This window comes from Hypanus sabinus, chromosome 3, assembly GCF_030144855.1.
Source record: "Hypanus sabinus isolate sHypSab1 chromosome 3, sHypSab1.hap1, whole genome shotgun sequence".
In the NCBI taxonomy this organism is placed as follows: domain Eukaryota; kingdom Metazoa; phylum Chordata; class Chondrichthyes; order Myliobatiformes; family Dasyatidae; genus Hypanus; species Hypanus sabinus.
In genome coordinates this window covers 142356043-142362042 of record NC_082708.1, presented here as the reverse complement: position 1 = coordinate 142362042, position 6000 = coordinate 142356043, and the positions used below count along the sequence as shown (strand labels likewise).

At 38.8% G+C, this 6000-nt stretch overlaps 1 pseudogene; it reads right to left on the bottom strand.

Annotated features, from left to right (window-relative positions):
- Positions 1–3724: 3724 nt before the first annotated feature.
- The window catches only part of LOC132390938 (serine/threonine-protein kinase ICK-like), a 35998-nt pseudogene continuing 33722 nt past the window's right edge, over positions 3725–6000 (bottom strand).

Genomic DNA, 6000 nt, shown 5'->3' with positions numbered 1-6000 from the left:
GTCCTGGTAGCTCTTTGCTGTCCCCGTAATGCCCAGGAGAGAGTAGATTCTGCAGAGCGAGCCGCCAGCAAAACCTCTACAGCTCAGCTCTATAGACTCACATCGTGCCCTCCGCCCCCATCTCTGGCTCTCCTCTACCAGCTGCTGGTATTTGACTTTCTTACACTCGAACGTCTCCTCAATCCAGTCTTCCCAAGGCACTGTCAGTTCTATCATGCCCACCTGCTTCAAGGTTTCTGACAGAATGACCATGTCAGACCTCAGTGACAATGATCCAATGAAGTCAAGCAGCAAAAAGTGTAGCTCCAGGAAATACAGGCTTTGAATTGTATAATGAGATTTTTATATCCATCTGTAGGATTAACAGGGCATCAGTTTAAATGAAGACACAAGAGACTGACACAAGGTGCTGTATCCAGAGCAAGACAGTGGTTCAGGCAGTATCTATCGAGGAAAAGGTGAATTCCGATCAAGAGTCGCAACCCAAAATGGCACCTTTGATAGTATAACATATCTCCAATATTACACTGAAGAGTCAGCATGAAGTACTGACGTACAACTTGAACCCACAACCTGCTGGCTAATGCAAATTATTCAAATTGTTCAAAGAATCTGAGTTTTTAAGCAAGTTATATAAATTATTGCACTGCATTACAGATACATGTAGAAGCTGCACAACTAATTTCAAATCAGAAAATTTATAAATGTAATTTTATTGTGAATGAAAAGGTTTAAACAAGAGACAGTTTGCTTCTTTTTCCCAATTATGCAAAACACAGCAATTTAATTAGTATCATATAATAAAATGGTGCTTCAAAACTATCTGATATTTATCATATTTTCATGTAGATAATTTAACCACTGGCATTAATAAGGGATAATAAGCTATGAACAACTTTTACAAACATAACAGCCTTCACACCTTCTGTTCACATCTAGCTGAGAACCCCAAGAACTGTCTTAATTGAATCGTGAGCTTTGGCGTAACCATCAGAAGAAGCTGCATTTGGACCTTGCCAAATCTTATCTCTGTGGTTTGATGTCATTAAGACATTCATTACAAAATCATGTATATCAATTCTCCTGTTCTGGGAACAGTGTGCAAGAGTAAAACAAGTGAAAGAATTGAACATGCATTGGTAGCAGCTTCAATGGTGCAGTACAGTGAGGTAGCACAGTGGGCGTTGTGGGGTGGGGAGCTGGGCAAGGGCCAAGAAAGCAGGTGGTTTTCATCAGTAAAGCTCATCAGCAAGGCTGGTTCTGTTCTGGAGACGGAACTGGGTTCCCTGGTGGTTGTGCCTGAAGGGAAAATGCTGCAGAAGCTACGGAGCATTATGGACAATCCCTCTCACCCCATCCATGACATACTGGACAAACAGAAAGCACCTTTAGTAACAGACTGATTCCACCAGGGGGAACCTCTGAATGTCACAGGAGATCCTTTCTCCCTGTGGCTATAAGACTCTACAACTCCTCCTCCTTAAGAAAAAAAATATAAATATATGGTTCCATTGCACATCTGTATTTTACTTTTCAATGCACTTTTTGTATTTTTTTGTACCTCAATGCTTACATTTTGTATTTTTAAAGTATACATTTCTGACTGAGAAACCTTGCAACAATAATTTCCTTCGGGATAAATAAAGATTTATCTTATCTTATCAAGGTCTCTTTGCAGGGCAACTCGTGTGGCAGACAGTGCTGAACAGAACTGGGTTTTGTGTCTATGCCCATGTTGTTGTTCCAGACAGAAGCGTCATAAGGATGGTTCAGGAATGCACTGATGTGGCCATGAAAGTATCAGGTAATGCCTGTCTCTATCTAACAAGAGAGTGTCTAACCACCTACCTTTAACATTCAATGGCATTGCCTCACCATCAGCATCCTGACAAAATCTCAACTGGACCAGCCACACAAGTTAATTGTCAGGTAGGCTAGGTATCCAGTTGTGAATTCTTCACTTCCTGATACTGACGTCAGCCTTCTTTCCACAAGGCAAAAGTCAGCATCTTCTTTGAATACTCTGTACTCACCTGGATTAACGCAGTACCAATGACTCTCAAGAGGTTCAATACCATCCAGGACAAAGAAGCCCACATGAATGGCACCTCATCGGTCACCCTAATCTTCACACAAAGTGTCTATAGTATATGATCTTCAAGATGTACTATTATGACATGCCAAGACTATTCGGACATAAGGTCTCAAAGTCAGAATCTTGTCCATGGAGAAGGACAAGGCAGAAGAAGCATTCAGCCACCACCAGGCTCCCCTCCAAATTGCACACAATCCTTATTTGAAAGATTATCATCCAGGCTTCTTCATCACTGGGTCTAAATTCTAAATTAGGAGAGGGTAGTAAATGTTGATCTTCCTGGCAATGCCCAGATTTTGTTTCTGTTCTCTATTCAAATAAGATCTGAGCTCTAAGCCCTTAATAAATGTATTTGTTTACTTAGAGATACAGTGCAGAACAAGCCATTCTGGCTCTTTGAGTAGCACCACCCAGAAAACCACCTACTTAGCCCTGGACTAACCACAGGATAATTTAAGGGGACCTATTAACCTACTGACCAAAAGGTCTTTGGACTGTGGGAGGAAAACTGAGCATCAGGTCACCCATTAACCCAGAAGAAAAATGGGAAGAAAATGCCTCAAACAGTTATAAGGAAGCTAATTAAAATCTTACTGATCATTTCTTACCAGGGAAATATTAACAGAATATTGGTGCCGTTTATATGTGACTTAATTCTTTAGATAAATGGGCAATAAAAAGGTATACCAAATGCTCTATGTTGCTGCGCAACACAACTATATTGCTGTAAGGAAATTGTGAAAACAAGCTTGAATGGAAATAACCCTATAAATCAGTTCCAATGCCAACTGAAAGGTATTAAAGGAGGGTTTGGGTGTGGAAAGAAAGGGCATCTATGGGGTGTTCTACAAGGTGTGGGTATGAATGTGTTGTTGTCAGTTAATGGCAGGATAAAAGGTTAGTGATTAGAATTTTCCATCTGGCAGACTTTTATTCATTTGAACCGTTAGAGGAAGGAATTCATACACAATACAAAGAAAGGGAAGTGCTATTTTTTTGGTCAGTAACATCAGGAAGCATCCAGGGTAGAACTGTGGTCTATTCCCAAGAAAGAGAAGAACGTGTGCTTAACAATATAGAAAGTGATGCAAATGTTTTTAATCCTCCATTTTGTAACAATGGATTACTCAACAAGTTTGCTAGTCAAGGATACCACAGATGTTACAGTAAGTTCTCACTTTAAGAAAATACCTCTTAATTGCTACGGGCAAATTTCAATGACTCACACTTGTAGTGCATCTCCAACTTGAGTATCCTATAAATTCCACTTTCATTAGCAAACATATCTGCACGTCTATTATCCTATCCTTTATCACAACACTTAATGCACTTTAATAAACAAACCCTGAAACGTGTTATATACATAGCTCAATGTATACAGAAATACAAAGGGATAAAAAGCATTAAGTTATTAACCAGCAAATATTCAAAAAAGCTCTTGAAAAGATATTTTTCTAGGGGTAGGAAATATATGAATTATAATGGAAACAAACCCAACTATACCAAATGCAATTGTTTGAAAATCATCTTTAAATGTGTTAGTCTTTACACAGAAAATTAATGTTCAATAGACATTATGCTAAAAAGTAATACTCCTGACATGCATCTAAATATTATTTACATCTGTTTTTATCTATGTCCTTCATATTTGGACAACCAGTCAATTCATCCATGTATTTGATGCATGTGTGGCCTTCACCCATCGATGCTTTTGCTTGAATAACTATATAGCTGAATCCTAACTCTGATCGGATGGATTTCCAAGATGCATAATTAGAATCTGTTTTCACAACTGGTGTGAACTACACTCTTTGGCCAGCAGATCCAACCTTTTTCTTATGAAATGTTGATGAACATAACTGGCAGATATCTTGATTATTTCAGATAGTGATATTTGGCTAATGAAGCTCTGGAAGTTGAACTTGCTTGAGGAAGATTATCTGTAGGCATATCATCACTGCTCAATTTAGTACTTGAAGGAGTCAGGTCAAAAAAGCTTTCTGTTTTCAATGGCAGTTCCTGCCTCATTTTTAAATCATTCAAATTTGCATTTTTAGCTGAAGAAGCAAATTCCAAGTCCCCAGAAACATTCCAGTTGCTGAAATCTTTCAAAATAGCACACTTCCGTCATTGAGCACTGCCTTTTGGCTTGGTGCTATTGAAGATATTATCTTCTAATTTAATTATGTTTTTACACATTTTGATGTTTATTGGAGATAGAATATTTTGATGCTGTTTTGCTTGTTCAATGTTGCTCCCACTGTCACGTGAGCCTGTTGTATTAGCTTGCTGCATACTAGATTAGTACTGAGAGGGAGTAATTTACTGTAACAGCCTTCAGGGTGGATGGGGTTAAGCAGGGATGGAGGATGAGGTGATGGTACAGGCTTTAGCTGATTAACCATGCGTTTGTTACACATTTCTCTTTGCAGTTTCCCTGCTCTTGCACTTGTTGGGGAGTTCTCACAGCTTGACCAACGTGGCAGTAGGGATATCACAGTGCTTTGCTTGAGATTGGGCACTTCATTGGGTCCTGCTGCAGTATGTCCTTCATCAGCTGAATGGCTTCATCACTTGCATTTGGAATCAGAGGCCTGAGGTTACTTGGTGTACACTGAGGCCAGTGGAAGATCATGGCTGCTGGAAGCTGATAGCCTTTGAATCAATAATTCTTTTTCGGTATTCCTAAACTTAGCAAATATTGAAAATCTGATCCACTTCACTTGACCCAGGGAAAAGGGGTCTTAATGTGTGGAGTTTTTCCATGATATAACCAACAGCCCACATATCTATAGGAGAACTGTATTTGCTGACTGAAGGATACCTTCAGGGCCTCTGCACCATCTTGTAGATGGTCAATAATAGGGCGTGCGAGATTGAATTTCACAAGCTAAGTCAAAATCAGCTATTTTCACAAGCTCTGGTCCCATACAAAGAAGATTTTCTGGTTTCATTTCACAATGAAAAACTCTATGTTTGTGGATAAAAGCTAAACCTTGAAGTATCTGATGCTTGATATTTCTTATGGAAGATTTAATTTATTTTAATGTAGCAGTAATCCAGTCATATTCACAAATCAGGAATGGACCCTCCCCTTGTAATGTTGCCCACGTGTTCATAATATACTCATAAAACAGATAGAACAATGTTAATTTTCGACATGCCATGCTCTCTTTTTATTTCTGACAGTCTGGTCAGTCTCCTCCCATTTTCCATGGTTTCACAATATAGGGTTAACTCATACGTTGCCAATAAGCATACAAACTTGGAGCTCTGCCTGTCAATAAGATCATGGGTAATCTGACTGTAATGTCAAAATTAACTTCCTGCCTACCATCATAGCCTTTAACCTCCTTGTTTATTGGGAACATACCTACTTCTGTCTTACAAATATTTAAAGGCTGCTTCCAAAACCCTTGAGGAATAGAATTCCCAAATAATTTTCTACATTTTTAAGTAGTGATAGTGCATGTCTTTTTTTGAATTATTCAATCAACCCAGGGCATTCTTTCCTTCTCATCCTATTACTTTAGTGCCAGAATCCCACCTAGCTGATACATGATAATTCAAACTTTATTGCATCCTAACTCTGCACAGTGACAACGCACTGAAGAATGCTGATTGGTGTCCCTACCATGTAGGCATGATCCAGAGCTTGTTTCCTGTAATCCAGCTCCTCTTCTAGGTAGCCCTTCTGTTTGCTAAACAGTTCCTAGTAAAAGAGAAAAAAACATTCAGCTTATAACTGAATCTGCCATTTGTATATAAAAAAATAAAAATGGTGTAAATGCACAGTATGTAAGATATTGCATGTGGGAAGAAAGGGGTTTCAGGTTAATTTTCCATCTAAACTTGGAAAGACTGGAAATTGAACATTTCAAGTTGTAGTAAAGGAAAAGAGATGA